The sequence below is a fragment of the Macrotis lagotis genome, chromosome 1 (assembly GCF_037893015.1).
Source record: "Macrotis lagotis isolate mMagLag1 chromosome 1, bilby.v1.9.chrom.fasta, whole genome shotgun sequence".
Lineage (NCBI taxonomy): Eukaryota > Metazoa > Chordata > Mammalia > Peramelemorphia > Peramelidae > Macrotis > Macrotis lagotis.
Window position 1 is genome coordinate 389,176,040 of NC_133658.1, and position 19,137 is coordinate 389,195,176.

At 36.2% G+C, this 19,137-nt stretch overlaps 1 pseudogene; it reads right to left on the reverse strand.

Moving 5' to 3' along the window:
- Window positions 1-15,740: 15,740 nt before the first annotated feature.
- On the reverse strand, window positions 15,741-16,465 carry LOC141518245 (triosephosphate isomerase-like; annotated as a pseudogene).
- Window positions 16,466-19,137: the final 2,672 nt, after the last annotated feature.

The following is a 19,137-nucleotide window of genomic DNA, read 5'->3' on the forward strand; positions in this document are numbered from 1 at the left end:
TCTCATTATCAAGAAACTCCAGTGACTCCTTCTTGCCTCTGGGATTATATAAAAATTCTTCTGTCTTTTAATATCCTTTATAATTTTACCCCAGATTACTTTTCTGGACTCATTGCCCATTACTCTTTCCCCCCACACTATATTCCAATCAAACTACCTTCCTAGTTGTTTCCTGTACTTGACATTCCAGCTCTGGGCCCTCACACAGTCTGTCCCCCAAGACTGAAAAGTCCTTCCACATCTCTGTCTCTTAGAATCATTCATTTCCTTTAAAGCTCAGTCCAAGTCTCACTTTCTAAATGAGACTTCTCCTGATCTTAGGGGCTATGGCCTTCTCTCCAGAAGTTACTTTGTATAATTATAGTATAGTTATGTGCATGTATTTGTATTTCTAAATTTATAATGTATACTTTGTATATGAGAGACAACAGTGGATAGAATTATAGACCTGGAATCAGGAGGACCTGAGTTCAACTACTGCCTTAGATGCTTAACATGTGTGTCATCCTGAATGATTCAGTTGACTTCCATTTATCTCAGTTTCCAGGGTTGCTGTGAGAATAAATGAGATACTATTTTCAAAGTGCTTTGCAAACTTGAAAGAATTATAGAAATGCTGACGATTGTAAATTTATATTCAAATATACATTTTAATTTTCAAAGTTACATTATGGAAATGAGTTGAGCTCTTGGAGTTCCATTCCATACAGAGTTAAGGGGACATTAATTTGTTAGTCTTCATTTTCTCATTTATACTTATTACTAAATACAAAGGGTGTGTGTGGGGGGAATGTTAGAGGGAAAGTATCCAAAAGAAATGGAAAAGTATGTTTTAAAAAATTAATGAGAGGATGAGAAGGGTATATATCTTATTTCAAAATTTTATCTTAACTAGCCCAAATATCTGAGACCTAAAACTATATATATATATATATATTTTTTTTTTACCATCTGTTAAGATATTGTAATAAATCATCATGATAATGAGATTATAATGAGAATGATGATTGTACCTGTAATCATTCCCTTTTTGATCCCAAATTCTTTGCCCTGCTTTTTCTTCATCAAGTTTCTATTTTAGTTATCATATGGGGAGAAAATGACTAGATTGAGAATCAGAGGACCTGGATTCAGTCATTAGCTCTGCCACTAACTTTGTTGAATGACCTTGGGCAAGTCACTATAACTTGAACTTTATGATGTTGCAATCTATGTATAGTGACTCCTCTGTCATTCCTGGAGAAAAGAATTTGTTATAAACATCTTTATAGATTTTGTCCAGTGTTCAGTTGTTCATTTTCCTCCCTCCATTTTTGTTATGAAATTTTCTTGGATTATCTGACCTAGGTCTCTACTAAATATTTTGTAAACTTGTTTTCCTTCTATTGCTTCTCTTTTATGTGATGACACTGCTTTACAATAATCTATCACATTTCTCCTTAAGATGTTAATAAGTGAGCTATATTCTAAATTCAAATCTCTTCTTAGTAGTTTTCATTATTTAAAATCCCCCCCCAAGTGGTGATAATCTCTGTTAATTGTTCTTTCATAGAATTCCCAATTTTTGTCTTCTTAAAATTGGACAGGTTGGAACTATCCATCCTATCTTCTCTCTCTCATATCTTCTCCAGATTCTTCTACCACATTCTTCCTTGAAATGTTACAAATAAGACCATATTCTAAATTTGTATTGTCCATAATTGCCCCATCATACTCTGCATAGTAAAGAAATCAAGTGCTATACTGGATGAGATGATTTCTAGAAGTTTTTGAACTTCCTAGTTATTTTCACCAATTACATTTCCTTCAAAATTATTGAATCCCCCAAAACATAGGTACTTAATAAATACTTGGTTAAGTGATGGTATGTGAATGTTATGGAGTACTATTATTCTATAAGAAATTTTGAGTGGCTGGACTTTAGAAAAGCCTGGAAAGACTTGTATGAACTTATGTTGAGTGAAATGAGCAAAACCATGAGAACATTGTACATATTAACAACAACCTTGTTATGATGACCAACTATGATGGACACAATTCCTTTCAGTAGTTTAGTTTATGATCAAGGACAATCCTGAGAAACCTGTTATGGAAAATGCCTTTCAGATTCTATGGAATCTGATTATAGAGCAAAGCATACATTCTTTTAAGAACTTCTAAGAGGTTTTTCTTCCTTTCTGATACCCTCCAGTTCTAATTCCTCTTCCACAATATTACTAACATAGAAATGTTAAAAAAAATGATTATACATGTACAATTTATATCAGATTGTTTGCTGCCATGAGTAATGGAGAGGGATAGTAGGTTAGTAGAAAAAATGTATAACTCAAAAGATTGAAAAAAGGATGAATATTTAAAACTATCTTTGTATGATATTGAGAATAAAATAAAAATAATACCTCAAATAAAAAAAAGAAAAAAAGAAAAGCCTGGAAAGACTTGCTTGAGCTGATACTGAATGAAGTGAGCAGAACTAGAGTAACATTGTACATATTAACAGCAAACTTGTGAGATGAAACTATGATGGATTCAGCTCCTGAGGGACCTGTTATGGAAAATGCCATTCATATCCAGAGAAAAACCTATAGAGTCTGAATGCTGAGCAAAGCATACTATGTTCACTTTAAAAATTTTTCATTTATGTTTTTTCTTTTTTTTTTCATGGTTTCTGCCCCTTGGTTCCAATTTCTCTTGTACCTTGTGAAGGTACAACCTATTTTAGATTGTTAACAGCTATGGGGAGGGTGGTAGGAAAATGAGGAATTCAAAAACTTATAAAAGGAACAATGTTGCATATAATTGGAAAAAAAATGAATGCTATTTACTTGAATGGAAGTGTTCAGATAAAGATGGGATACCCTGCTATGTTTGAGTAATTTTGAAAGAAAGTTGGAAAAATCATAAATTAAGTCATCAGCTTCAGAGAAAGGGTATTATCCTGAAGCACACTACAACATCCCTGAACCTCCCAGAGTTGACACATTTTAAAAAACTCCTCCCAGGTTTATTTTCTTTCCAATTAGAGATGGAAAATAACTACTTGAAAAAAAAGCATGTGATTTGGTGCCAGAGTCCTTGGGAGTGGCCAAACTGCTCTAAATTTCTTGGTTGGTAAGTTTTTATTTAGTTATTTTACCAGAACTTCCCCATATAATTATGTACTGGACTGGGATTTGGTTGAGAGGCAAATGTGATTTATGGAGCTGTAATTGCACTAGGATAATCTAGTGATCTTAAAACTGATATGAAAAATAAAAGTCATTTGTTGAATCATCAGAATCCAGAGATGGAAAAACTGCTTCATAAATGCCAGATTTATCCTAAAGAACCAGAGAACAAGCAGTTTAGACAGAATTGCTGACCTCCTGGAGTCCCCTTTAAGATGGTCCCTGTGATAGAATCTAGAAGAGGGATTTGTAATTTCAACTATACTGGAACTTCTTCCACTGAGGTAGTTCCCAACTTCTCTGTATCTTAGTAGCTTGTCTTAGAGAGTTGACTGAAGCTCAGGGAGGCTAAAGAACTTGCTCATGGCCATATAACTAGAAATATTAGAAGACTGTTTTTGAATATTTTAAACCCCCTAATCCCACACCTACTTTCCTTCTAACTTCCAAAGGGGGGGGGGAAGGAGATGAGTGAACAAACATTTTATTAAGCATCTACTATGTGCAAAGCACTTTGCAAATATTATCTCATTTGATCCTCACAACAATTTTTAGAGGGAGGTACTATTATTCTTCATTTTACAGTTAGGAAAACTGAGGTAGAAAGAGGTAAAGTGACTTGTCCCAGGTCACCCAGGTAATATAAGTATCTGGGGTTGGATGTGAAAATAGAATTTCTTAACTCTAGGCTTTCAAGCTACTGCACCATCTAGCTGCTCCAAAATGAAACCAATTTCAAACTGCTTTTTTTCTGGAGGAAAATTCTATTACTAGCCTATTGAAGTACTCTGCAAATCTTCTAATGAGACTGTAAAATAAGGCCTTTTTTCCTTTACAGTCTATCTAGGCTCCTTTCTCTTTCTCAAACATTAGGAGGTTTTTAGAATGGAATTGTGCCTGATTGCATTGCTCTAGTTTATGCAAATTTCCAGGATTTTGCGAAAAAATAAATTCTATTTTCCTCCTTTTCTCATTCTTCTAACCAAACATTCTCATTCCAGCAGTCTTCTTCCCACCAGGTTTTTCCTCCCCTTTTCCTTTCCTACCAAAGAATATGAGTTGTTTGATTCAAAAATAGGCTTTAGGGGCTTATGAATAGAGTCAAAGAGCACATTCTTTTCCCTTTTCAAAAAGCTAGTTGGCTGAACTCAATCATTTGCATATCATTTAATTGGGGTAGTAATTTACCTGCAAAAAGTGTGTCTTTTTTTTTTTTTGACCAGTATCCATCTACAGATTCTCTCCTTCTTCTTGGAGAACTCCTCCTAGAGAACTATGTCCATCTTGACAGTGTGGTGAGAGCAAAAGATTTAGAAGTTCTGCTCTTTAATTCTTTTGGGGGATAAGAGAGTCAAGAATTGGAGTCTTTCCAGGGAGGCTACTTCTGAATCCTTCTGTAATATTCACAAACATATTGACATCTCTACCTAGTCAAAGGCAGACAATACTAAAACATAAGGACGTTTTCTGAGGGCTACCTCTAGCTGGGAAGCGAATTCATTGAATGACGATTCATTGAATAAATATTTACTGAATTTTTATTAAACCCTGGGCTCTGGGACAGTAAGAAAGCTAAATAAGACTTGTCCCCTATCCTCAAGGATCTTACAATCTAGTATGAGCCATAGGCAAATTTATCATGACTTGGATGTCTATGAAGACTATATAATTAATGTTAGTTATTTAAAATCAACAATTTATGATTGATTCTTTTGACATTCCCCCCCCCCCCCCCAACCCTATTATGGTTCATGCCATCTATGGATTTAACCTACCTTAATAAAATTTATCACCAGGGAATAAAGAAAGGGGGAAATTGAATTGGGCAATTTTTCCCCTGGATGAAACCAAATTGAAACTGCAATAAAAAATAACCTTAAAAAAGGAATAGAATCATAGAATTCTAGGGTTGGCAGGGAATTTACTCCTAGTTTAAACTTCTGTCTAAAGCTTAAATCCCTATATAGCAAACACACCAAGTTATTCACCACCTCAAATACATCTAGCAGTGGAGAAAACTCACGACCTCACAAGGTTACTCATTCCATTTCTGGAAGACTCCCATTATTATAGTTATTATTATTTTTAATAGAACTATATTTTAAGATGCTAAATGACAGCACATACAATAACAAAACTGCTGTTAGTGATTTTTGAAAGACTTTGGGAGTGGGAAGAAGTGGTGCTATAGGTTTGGAGAAGGATAGATATTCTTATTTTTTAAAAGGAAGATATTTTGTTCAGCACATTTTAGGCTAAATAACACATTTAGTCTGGTAAAATTCCAGAATATAGTGTTAACCATGATCCTTGCAGGTAAAGACTGTGTTTTTACCTTTCTTTGGCATATTCAACACTTATGACAGTGCCTGATACATGGTAAATACTAAAAAATTCTCTTTACCAAAGAACCCTAGTCTTTTTATTCTGTAGAATTACTAGAACAGGAACTCAAAAGGAATGCTATTGATACAGTATGCCTGGATTTGAGCAAAACATTTGACAGAAGTTCTTGTGTTCTTTTTGTGGACATGAGATGCAGAAATTGGGTTAGCTAAGCATATGGTTATGTGGATTCAGAACTAGTTGAATGAGTGGCCCCAAAGAGTCAGGTCAAAAATCAACCTAGAGGGATAAATTCTCCAAATTTGTCTTTATTATGATACTGTTTAATATTTTTATTAGTGACTTAGATAAAGTCAAAGATGTTATGATTCCCAAATTTGCAAATGACAAAAAACTGGGAAGCTAATTCATTGAATGACAATGTTTAAAACACAAAAAGAGTTAACAAACTACAGTAATAGTCTAAATCAAATTAATTTAACAACTGTCAGTATAAAATCCTACTCTGTGCTAAAACACAAATGTGTACAAATTCAGGATGAGGAAGTCATGACTGGTCAACAGATCTTATGAAAAGGACCCAAAGATTTTATTGGACTACAAACTTCTATGTGGCATGACTGTATGAAAAGCTAAGTAAGAAATGCTTAATTCCAGAGTAAGGAAGGTGATGTAATCTGTGTTAGACCACATCTGGAATATTGTGCTAAATTCTGTTTGTCACACTTTAGGAAAGACCTTGACAAACAGAAATATATTCTAGAGGAAGAACAGATTTGGAGAATAGGTTTCAAATGTTTAAGATAATGTATTGGTAAAATGCTATGGACTAACATTCTATGATAGAAGTCAGCTTTAGAAAGATGGAAAGTTCTCAAGAAAAATTCTGAAGACACAAAAAGAAACAATTACAAGGAAGAGGAAAAGAGTGAGGGTACAAGTGTAGATGTACTTAAACTTTAAAAAATAAGGAAGAACAGAGCAAGAACAGGTAATGGATGATGAATATAATGCCTGGCAAAATCCTGAAAAAATAAAGTCAAGCAAAGAGTGGTCAAGGTCAATGAGAAAATCTTTTAGTTTAAAAAGCATTGTTGTAAAATAAACTACATTGGGAGGGAAAAATGAGAATCAGTGAATGTATAGGACCACTGTTTGGAGTAAGATGATGGTGAGTGATAACAGGGAAAGCAGAATTTAAATGCAGTAAGTAGAATCAAGATGGTAGAGTAAGAGGAAATTTTTACCTATCTGTCCAATCCTCTTTCTCAACATTCTAGAAAATGTACCAGACTGAGTAATGCTCAGAAAAATAAAGAAAAAGTATCAGTTGATCATTTTTTTCAGTCCAGGACAGGATAAAAAGGCAGAGAAATATGCAGATTCTAGGGTGGATTCTGACCAGGAATGAATGAGGAAGTGGTAGGTAGCAAAAGCTGGTAACCATTGGTAACCAGAGACAAAAAGAGGGTCAAGACAGAAGACTAAAACAGAAAGCACTTGGGTAAGAAAGAGATCCCAGAATATTCCTGAACTAGTGGTGGGTGCAGGAACTAGTACCTGTTAGTTTGTTAGTTTCATTTTTCATTACCTATTTATATGGCTAGGATCAGGATAGGGAAGAGCATTAAATTTTTTTTATTAATTAATTTAGTTTTTTCAAATTATGTGTGAAGAGTTTTCAGCATTCATTTTTGTAAAATTTTCTCCCTCCCACTCTTCCTTCTCCTACATTAAATGGGTTATACATGCACAATCATGTTAACCATATTTCCATAATAGTCATGCTATGAAAGGAGAATCAGAACAAAAGGTAAAAAACCATGAGAAAAAAAACAGAAAACAAATTTTAAAAAGTGAAAATAGTATGCTTTGATCTTTATTCACAGTTCTTTCTCTGGGTGTGAACGGTATTTTCCACCAATTCTTTGAGAATTAGATTGTTGTATTGCTGAGAAGAATTGAATGTTTCTTAGGGGATCATCACACCATATTGCTGCTACTGTGTACAATGTTCTTTCTGCTCATTTCATTCAGGATCAGTTCATGTAATTGTCTCCAGATTTTTCTGCAATGTGCTTGCTTGCTATTGCTTATAGAATAATAACAATCCAATTACATTAAATAAGAAAACTTATTTAGCTATTATCCAATTAATGGTCATCCCCTCAATTTCTAATTCTTTGACACCACAAAAACAGCTTCTAAGAATATTTTTGTACATGAGTGTCTTTTCTCCTTTTCTATGATCTCTTTGGAATACAGTCCTAGCAGTAGTGTTGCTTGATCAAAGGGGATGCACAGTTTTATAAACCTTTGGGCATAATTCCAAATTGTTCTCCAGAATGATTGTATCAGTTCACAACTCCATCAACAATACATTAGTGTCCCAGTTTTCCCACCTTCCTCCAATATTGATCCCTTTTCTGTCTTATTGGACAATCTGATTGGTGTGAAGTAGTATCTCAGAATTGTTTTACTGTGCATTTCTTTAATTAATAGTGATCGAGAGCATTTTTTCATATGACCTCTCTAGTTTTAATTTGACAAGAACAATTTTAAGGGGAGAGGAGCATAGGTCCAGTCTGAATAGTGAGTAAAAAACAAATTTTGGAAACATAGTTAAAAAAGCTCCGAGCTCAGGGGCAGAGCAGGAGAGATTCAGTTCTAGCTTTTAGCTCAACATCTAAGCCTGCAGAGGAATAACCAGTGCAGAAGACCATGACCAATGGTCAATTATCATTCAGAACCTTTAGAGCCTCCTAATGGGCTAACAGTAACTAAGTCAAATAGCACTCTACTGAAACTTAATCATAAACAATCTTATAGACCCAAATCTACATCAGGAACTTGCAAAACAGATATTTCCAGATCACACCAATCTGTGAGCACTGAAAAGTTGCAGGCCCCTAGATTGAAGCATGGAAGCAGCAGAAGGGCAGAAACTTGTCTGGGACATTTGCCCTCACTTTTTCAACCCAGAAGTTCACATAATCTGACACAAACATGAAGTCCAAAATCAAGAAATAAATTGGAAGAAAGAGCATGATGCAAGCAAACAATACAGCCTGACCATGAAGAGCTACCATAATGACAGGGAAGTGCAGCACACAAACACAGAAGACAATGACTTAAAAACATCCATAAACAAAGACTCAAAGAAAAATGTAGATTGGACAACAATGCGATAAGAATTCATAGAAGAGTAAAGAAAGACTTTTTAGAAGATTTTGAAATATGAACGAAAAATATGAAGAGAGGATTATCAGCTTTGTAAAAAAAGGCACAAACCATGTCTGAAAAAAAGAACTCTTTGAAAATCAGAATGGGCCAAATGGAAGCTAATAATTCCATGAGACATTAAATAATAATAATAATAATAATAATAATAGCTAAAAGACTGAAAATAGAAGAAATATCTCATAGCAAGAAAAAATGAATAGAAAAATAGGTCAAAGAGAGATTATTTAAGAATCACTAGAAAAACCTAAAAGTCATGAACAATAACAAAAAAGAATCTAGAAAACATGTTGCAATAAATCAGAGAAAGCAGAATTTAATTTTAAAACATTTTAATGACTTCTGAAAAATTTTGGAGTTAGGAGTGGTACTGTTAAGTCAACAAATATTTCTCAAGTTTATTTACTAGGCATTATGCTAAGCACTCGGGGTCCAAAGAAAGGCAAACTACTTTCAAGGACTTGCCACTTTTAAAAAAGGGAGAACAAATAACTATGTACACACAAGACATATATAAGATCAATTGTAGGAGAATAAATCTTGTCCCAGTGTTCAAAAAGGAAGACAATATATTATAGGAATAAATGCTATATAATATCTAAATTTTATTCAAGCCAGTTAGCTTGACTTCAATTCTTGGTAAAATTTCAAGACATTTTAAAGTATTATTTGTAACATCTTGAAAAGAAAGGAATTATCCTAAATAGCAATCATGTCCTCATCAAGAACAAATTCTGATAGATGAAACATTTCATTTTTTAACAAAGTTACTAGATTGGTGGATCAGGGGACTTCTGAAGATGTGCTTTATCTAGATGTTATCAAAATATTTTATAATTTTCTCATATTTTTAAGTTTTTATTAATAGATGTTTTCTTTCTTTTTTTTATTAAAGATTTTATTTATTTTGAGTTTTACAATTTTCCCCTAATCTTACTTCCCTCCCCCCACCCCCCGCAGAAGACAATTTTCCAGTCTTTACATTATTTTCATGGTATACATTGATCCAAATTAAATGTTATGAGAGAGAAATCATATCCTTAAGGAAGAAACATAAAGTAAAAGAGCAAGATCAGACAATAAGAAACCAGTTTTTTTCTAAATTAAAGGTAATAGTCCTTGGGTTTTTGTTTAAACTCCACAGTTTTTTCTCTGGATACAGATGGTATTCTCCATTGCAGATGGCCCCAAATGGTCCCTGATTGTTGCACTGATGGAATGAGCAAGTCCATCAAGGTTGATCATCACCCCCATGTTGCTGTTAGGGTGTACAATGTTTTTCTGGTTCTGCTCATTTTGCTCAGCATCAGTTCATGCAAATCCCTCTAGGCTTCCCTGAATTCTTGTCCCTCCTGGTTTCTAATAGAACAATAGTGTTCTATGAAATACATATACTATAGTTTGCTAAGCCATTCCCCAAGTGAAGGACATTTACTTGATTTCCAATTCTTTGCCACCTCAAACAAGGCTGCTATGAATATTTTTGTACAAGTGAAGTTTTTACCCCTTTTCATCATCTCTTCAGGGTATAGACCCAGTAGTGGTATTGCTGGATCAAAGGGTATGCACATTTTTGTTGCCTTTTGGGCGCAGTTCCAAATTAATCTCCAGAAAGGTTGGATGAGTTCACAGCTCCACCAACAAGTATTAGTGTCCCAAGTTTCCCCACATCCCTTCCAACAATGATCATTGTCCTTTCTGGTCATATCGGCCAGTCTGAGAGATGTGAGGTGGTACCTCAGAGATGCTTTAATTTGCATTTCTATAATAAATATTACTGTTATTTTCTAATAATACCTAGGTCAAAGCAAAATTCTCCTTTGTAACAAAGATAGTTATGCAAAAGAAATTGACTCACTAACCATATGTAACATTGTTTCATTCTATACATGTAGGACACCATCTTTTATTTGCTAAGAGGCAAGAGTTATATTTTATTATCAGTATCCTAGAGCCAAGTTTTTGCATTAACTTGAGTTCTAGTGTCTATTAGTGGTTTTATACATATATGTGTGTTTGTGCATGTGTGTGTATGTGTGTGTGTGTGCGAGAGAGAGAGAGAGAGAGAGAGAGAGAGAGAGAGAGAACAGTATTGTGATCATTTCATGTATTTTTCTCCTGGTTGGTTCTGTTTATTTTTCTCTCCATAAACTCATACAAAACTTCCCAAGTTTCTCTGAATTTCTCCTAAAGCACAATAATATTCTACCGTAGTCATATACCACAATTTGTCTAGCTATTTTTTTAGTTGATGAACACTCACTTTGTTTCTAGCACTTTGCTACCATAATGTGCTTCTATAAATTTTTTTTCTAGTCATTTACTTTTGAGTATTATTATTATTTCTTTGTTTTATCTGCCCAGTGTGGTTACAGTGCCAGGGTTGGTGTCAGTACAGTTTATGTTCTTGATTTCAAGTCTCACCCCAGACATTTATTAATTATTGGCATGTCACTTAACCCCTATTTACCTCAGTTTCCTCATCTTTAAAATGAGCTGTAGAAGAAAATGGCAAACTACCTTTGGCCAGAAAATCCTAAACAAAGTCATGGAGAGTTGGACACAACTGCAAAATGAACAATAAAAATATCTGCCCAGTAGATTTATGGCTACATCAAAATATGTTAATAGCTTAGTAATTTTCCTAGAATCATTTCATATTACTGTTCAGAATGGATAGTACAATTCACAGTGCTACAAACAGTGTCTGAATTGCCCGTCTTCTTAAGTCCTTCCAACTTGGGCTATTTTTATCTTCTTTCATCTTTAACAATTTTCTGAGTATGAGGTAAAACATCAGAATTGTTTTAATTTTTTTTTCAGAGAATCACAGACTCTTAAGAATTGGAAGGAAACAGAGGCTATTCAGTCTAATCATAACTCATATCTTACCAAAAATTACCTCTATAAAAGATTCAATCTAGCAAAAATATATATTATCTTTAACATTATTTGATATTGTGGTTAAGAGAATTTCTGTGAAATAATGTCTGATGAATTTTATATTTAGGAGTGTGGTATCTAAAGTTTTTTTTATTATTAGTGTTTTGGAGAAATTTTTTTCTGTATAGGTAAAGATACTTTGTATTTCTTTTCTTTTGGGGGGCTTTTTTGTTTTATTTATTTTATATTATTACAATAATCTTATTGGAGAGTAGACATAAATACCCTTACCCTCCCAAAAAAGATGAGAAACCTCAAGAATAGTGAGAGAAAAAAATGTACTTCAGTCTGTGTTCAGATTCCAATGGCTCTGTCTCTGGGATGAGTTGCCTTCTTTATCATAAGTCCAACAAAGAAGTTGCTTCAATATTTTTCCTGCAGTTGCTATTATTAGCTATATTTCCTTCTACTCTATTCCTTCCCACTCTCATTTATTGTATTCTCTCTCCTTTCACTCTGTCCCTGTTCAAAAATGTGTTGTATCTTATTACCCTCTCCCATGATCTTCCCTCTCTTCTATCACCTATTACCCCCTTCCCCCCCCCCCCATTCCCCCTTATCCCCATCCTTTTCTTCTCATTTTTCTCTAGGGTAAGATAGATTTCTATACCCTATTAAGTGTGTATGCTATTTCCTCTCTGAGCCATTTCTGATGAGAATGAATGCTCACTCATTCCCCCTTGTCTCCCCCCATTCCACTCCATTGAAGAAGTTTTTTCCTGATTCATGTAAAATATAGCTGCTTCTTCCTCTCCTTTCTCCTCCTCCCAGTACTTTCCTTTATCATCCATTCATTCCATCTTTTTACTATATTATACCATTATATTCAGCTCCTTCCTGTGCCTTGTCTATATATGCTCCTTCTAACTGCTCTTATGAATGAGGAAAGGTCATATCAGCAATCAGTATCTTCTTCCCATGCAGTAATACAAACAGTTCAGCATCATTAAGTTCCACATAGTTAGTCCTTCTTGTCCACCCCTTTTATGGTTCCCTCAGGTCCTGTACTTGGAGATTAAACTTTCTGTTCAGCTCTGGTTGTTTCAGTAGGAAAGTTTGAAAGTCCCCTGTTTCATTGAAAGTCCATCATTTCCCCTGAAAAAAGGATGATCAGTTTTGCTGGGTAATTGATTCTTAGTTGTAAACCAAGATCTTTTGCCTTCCAGAATGTCATATTCCAAGCCCTATGATCCCTTAATGTAGATGCTGCCAGATCCTTGTAATTCTGACTATAGAACCACAGTAGTTGAATTGCTTGTTTCTGGCAGCTTTTAGTATTTTCTCTTTGACTTGGAGTTTTGGAATTTGGTTGTAATATTCCTGGAAACTTTTCTTTTGATATGTCTTTCAGAGGTGGTCAGTGAATTCCCTCAATTTCTATTTTACCCCTGCTTCTAATCTCAGGGAAATTTTGTGTATTATTTCTTGAAAAATTAAGTCTAGGCTCTTTTCCTGGTCATAACTTTCAGGTAGCCCAATAATTTTTAAATTATCTCTTCTGGATGTATTTTTGAGGTTGGTTCCAATGATATATTTCACATTTTCTTCTAATTTTAATTTTTTTTGGAATAGTTTTATTTCTTCCTGATTTTTTTGCAAGGCAAGTGGGGTTAAGTGGCTTGCCCAAGGCCACACAGCTAGGTAATTATTGAGTGTCTGAGACTGGATTCAAACCCAGGTACTCCTGACTCCAAGGTCGGTGCTTTATCCACTGTGCCACCTAGCTGCCCCTTCTTCCTGATTTCTTGCAAAGTCATTGGCTTCTTTTAGTTCCATTCTGCATTTGAAGGAGTTATTTCCTTCAGAGAGCTTTTTAATCTCCTTTTCCAGTTGGCTAATTCTGCTTTTTAAGGCATTCTTCTCCTCAATTGCCTTTTTTTTTGTGTTTCCTTTTTCCATTTGGCCTAAACTGATTTTTAACATATTATTTTCTTCTGTATATTTTTTTATTTCTTTCACCAAGCTGCTTATTTGATTTTCATGATTTATCTGCAGGTCTCTCATTTCTTCTCCCAATTTTTACTCTACCTCCCTAAATTGCTTGCTTTTCAAAGTCTTTTTTTTTTTATGTTTTTGCAAGGCAATGGGGTGAAGTAGCTTGCCCAAGGCCACACAGCTAGGTAATTGTTAAGTGTCTGAGACCGGATTTGAACTCAGGTCCTCCTGACTCCAGGGCCGATGCTCTATCCATTGCGCCACCTAGCCACCCCTCAAAATCTTTTTTGAGCTCATCCACAGCCTGAGCCATTTTCTATGTCTCTTGGAGGTTTTGGGTACCGAAGCTCTGATTTTGTCATCTTCTGAATCTTCTATGGGACCAAAGTAATTTTCTATGGTCAAATTCTTTTTCTTTTGTTTGCTCATTTCCTCAGGCTATGACTGATTGGCACACTTCCAAGCCTTTGGGAGGTTTTTTTGGACAATTCACAAGGATTTTAATTCCTCCAAGGTCTTACGAGAAGCTCTGAGCCCAAACTGAAACCCGGATTTGAGTGTGGACAAACTGCTGAGTACTGCCCCCAGGGAGAGCAGAGAGACCTCTGCAGTCTCCCCCAACCCCCTTACAGTCTGTGGGCTGCACTCTGGAGGTGCAGGCTGGCTTCCCCAATTGCTATTGCAGGTTCTCACTGTGGGGCTGCTCGGAGGCCATAGCTCTGCTCAGCACTCACTCTGGTGCCGCAGAGTTCTCTCACCACCCCTTCTGGCTGTCCCTGATAATACCTGGGTCAAGAGGTCTAGAAACCACCCCCCTCTGCCTTGGACCCAGGCACCCGGCCTGGCTGTGCTGTAGCTGTGCTGCAGCTTTTTCCATCCCCCAGTCCAGGTGGAACAGACCTTTCCTGCAGAACTTCTAAGTTGTCTTGGACTGGGAAATTGCATCACTCAGTGTTTCTGTGGGTTCTGCCCCTCTACATTTTGGCTAGAGTCATAATCTGATGCCTTTTGGAGTTTTTTGGGGAATGAGTTTCCAGGAATTCCTGTCTTCACACCAGTATCTTAGCTCCGCCCTGTATTACTTTTCTTGAAAATTGTTTGCTCATATCCTTTGACCACTTACTGATTACTCTTGGTCATAAATATTTATATCTTATCTTGGATTCTTACCTTTAAGAGAGGTATTTTTTTTATGTTTTTGCAAGGCAAACGAGGTTAAGTGGCTTGCCCAAGGCCACACAGCTAGGTAATTATTAAGTGTCTGAGGCCGGATTTGAACTCAGGTACTCCTGACTCCAGGGCTGGTACTCTATCCACTGTGCAACCTAGCCACCCCTAAGAGAGGTATTTTATCCAAAGTTTTTTTCCCCCAAAGAGTATGTTCTCTTCTCATTCTATTAATATTGTTATTATTTGCACAAAACTTTTTAAATTTAATATAATCAAAATTGTCTATTTTGTCTTTTCTTATCTCTACCTTTTGTTTAGTTAGAGATATATCTCCTTCCATTCTCCTCTACTTTAAAAATAAAGAATATACATCTTATATTATTTTCTCATTTGCTTGGAGCTAATTTTGGCATGTGGCATATGACTTTAATCCTAATCTCTGTCAAACTGCTTCCTAGTTTTCTCAGCAATCCTTATTTCTGATTCTTTCCTCCAAGTATTTAGTATTTAGAATACTGGGCAACTCTGTAAATTACTTCTGAGTTCTATGTTCATTATCTGTCTACAAAATCAACTTAATTTTTAAAATGAATTCTAGGGCGGCTAGGATAGTGGATAAAGCACCGTCCTTGGAGTCAGGAGTACCTGGGTTCAAATCCGGTCTCAGACACCTAATAATTACCTAGCTGTGTGGCCTTGGGCAAGCCACTTAACCCCATTTGCCTTGCAAAAAAACCCTAAAAAAATAAAATGAATTCTACATAGATTCTTTTTTTGGTGTGTGCTTCCTTCAAATTTACAGTAAATGGAGAAAGGCCTGGTCCATTAGAGGAAGGATCTGAGAAGTAGTGCATTACACAATCTACATGATGGACAAAGGTGTAGACCACCGGGGATGGGGAACCAACATCACAATCACATGGGAAGAGGAGGGGGTAAACCAGACTAATGTAGCCTAGTCCTAGCTTTGTATGTATGGGACTCAGGAGGACCACGTGAAGAGCTTAGTTTTTGGCTTGGATGATGTCCAGAAATTCAGGTTTAAGAGACGCTCCACCCACCAGGAAGCCATCCACATCAGCCTGGCTGGCTAGCTCCTTATGGTTGGCCCCTGTCACAGAGCCTCCATAAATGATCCTAGTAGATTGTGATACACTTTCTGAGACATGGGTCTTAAGCCAGCCCCGAAGCTTCTTGTGTACCTCCTGAGCCTGCTGAGGAGTAGCTGTCTTGACAGTACCAATAGCCCAGACTGGTTCATAGGCTAGAATGACTTTGCTCCAGTCCTTCACGTTATCTGCAATGGCCTTGGCCTGGTCAAAGACAACCTTCTCAGTGATTCCTGCTTCCCCCTCATCCAACTTCTCACCAATACAGGCAATCACTCCTAGGCCTTCTGACAGAGCATGGGCCACCTTCTGCCCAATAAGCTAATCTGACTCCCCAAAGATGTGTCTCCTTTCATAGTGTCCCAGGATCACCCAGTTGGCGCCGCAATCCTTAATCATGGCAGGGCTGATCTCCCCAGTAAAAGCTCCCTTGGGTACTTTGTAGCAGTTCTGAGCAGCTACACCAAATTTTCCATCCAGTTTCTGGCGCACAAAGTCAAGGTAGATAGAAGGAGCTCCACATACCACTTCGGTGTTGGCGGGCACCTTGGCCCTGTTGAGCGAAGCGATGAGATACGAGCCTTCTTGTCCCCATTCATCTTCCAATTGCCCCCAACGAAGAACTTCCGCGGCCCCGGCTCTGGGGAAGCGGCAGCTCCGAGGAGAGTGAAGGACAGCGGCGGAGCACCTTCATAGTTCCAATAATTCTTTCTTTATAATATAATTTAAAATCTGGTAGTGCTAGGTATCCTTTTTGTTTAATTTTTTTTACATTATTTCACTTAAAGTTCTTGACTTTTTATTACTCCAGATGAACTTGATTATTTTTCTTAACTCTATTGAGTAATTTGCTTAATAATATGATTAGGTAAATATTAAATCTTCAAATTAATTTAGGATTGTTATAATTTTTACATATTAATTCTGCCTAACTCTGAACAGTAAATATGTTCCAATTACTTAAGTCTTTTTTATTTCTGTAAAAATACTTTGTCATTAGATTTATATAGATTTCAAATCTGACTTGATAACTTAAATCTCAGATACTATATGCATTTCATAGTTATTATAAATGAAATTGATTCTATCTCCTCTGAGATTTATTATTTATTATTAGCTTACATGTGTAAATTAATAATTTTGTGGTTCTATTTTGAATATGACTAATAGTATGAAGTTTTTTTAATTAATTTTTTTCATTGAATCTTGGGATTCTTTAAATAATCCATCAAGTACTTTTTTTTTTAGATTTTTGCAAGGCAAATGGGGTTAAGTGGCTTGTCCAAGGCCACACAGCTAGGTAATTGTTAAGTGTCTGAGACCGGATTTGAACCCAGGTACTCCTGACTCCAGGGCCGGTGCTTTATCCACTGTGCCACCTAGCCGCCTCTCATCAAGTACTTGTAAGGGAGACAGTGGGGTATAAGGCATAAAGGGAAAAAAAAGGAAGATCTGGATTAAATCCCAACTCTGACATATGCTGGGTTTTTTTGATCCTGGGCAAATCACTTAATTTCTTAATGCTCTAGGCAACTCTTTAACAACATAAAGCAGAACAGGCAGTAATTTGCATTAGTAGAAATTTCCTTTCTCAGAGTTCCCTATTCCAATAAAATCTAAAGTCTGGTTTAAAAAAATCATTTGAATTAACTGTGATTTTTATCTTCTCTTTGTTTATGTCTATTCTCTCAATTTCTTTATCTTGTATATTTCCTTGATTTTGCTGAAACATTTTAGTGTTTTTCTCCATTAAAATTAATAGTTTCAGATATATACTTTTGATGATATTAAAGAAAAGGGCTTTTATTGCATATTTGTTGAAAGTATTCTGCATTTATTGTTATACTCATGTAATTTTTAAATTTTTGTTTTTAATATAATTTGTCATGCTAGTTTTAATAATTTTTTTTACTCTTTTTGCTTTTGTTTTTCTATTTGTATCTCCAATATGTAACACATTGCATAGCATATAGCTTAATAAAAAGCTTATTGATTAATTAATTCCAAACCATTCCTATCTACTTGGCATAAATCTATCAAAGTCCATCACAAAAGTTATTTCCATATTTTTCCACCGTTGCCATTGCTGATTGCAACTCCCTCCTTTCTTATTTCTCCACTACCATGTACTCTCTCTATTTTCTCTCTCCTTTCACTCTGACTCTGCTGTAGGGTCATTGACTGGCTCAGCAGACAGATCCCTGGTCCTGAGGCTAAGAAGCCCTGAGCCCCGATACCACCCCTTAGGCCCAGAATCCACCTGGCCCCATGGTCCTGGACAGGCCATCCAATCCCAGCCCCTTGCAAGAAGTAAAAAAGAAAATGTGTTATATCTGGCCACTCTCCCCCCATGGTCCATCCCCTCCTCCATCACTCACATCCCCCCCCTTCCTCCACTCCCCCCCTTCTTACTTCAGATGTCTATACCCCATTGAGTATATATATGCTGTTTCCTCTCCTAGCCACCTCCGATGAGAGAAAAGATTCCCCCATTCCCCCTTGCCTCTCCCCTTCCATATCATTGCAATAGCTCATTATAATAAAAAAAATCTTATGTGAAATATCTTGGACTATTCCCCCTCTCCTTTTTCTTTCTCCCATTCCATTTCCCTTTTTTCTATTGACTCCATTTTTACACCATATTTTATCTTCAAATTCAGCTTTCTCCTGTGCTTCAACTATAAAAGCTCTCTCTACCTGCTCTATTAACTGAGAAGGTTCATATGAGTATTATCAGTGTCATTTTTCTATGCAGGAATACATGCAGTTCATCCTCATTAAGTCCCTCATATTTCCCCCCTCTCCTCCAATCTCCATGCTTCAACTGAGTCCTGTATCTGAAGATCAAACCTTCTGTTCAGCTCTGGCCATTCCAAAAGGAACATTTGAAATTCCCCTGGTTCATTGAAAGTCCATCTTTTTCCCTGGAAGAGGACATTCAGCCTTGCTGGGTAGTTGATTCTTGGCTGCATTCTAAGCTCTTTTGCCTTCTGGTATATTGTATTCCAAGCCCTATGAGCTTCCAATGTAGCTGCTGCTAAGTCCTGTGTGATCCTGACTGCAGCTCCACGATATTTGAACTGTGTCCTTCTGGCTGCTTGTAATATTTTCTCTTTGACTTGGGAGTTCTGGAACTTGGTTATAATATTCCTAGGGGTTGGTTTTTTGGGATCTCTTTCTCAGGGGGATCAGTGGATTCTCTCCATTTCTATTTTGCCCTCTGCTTC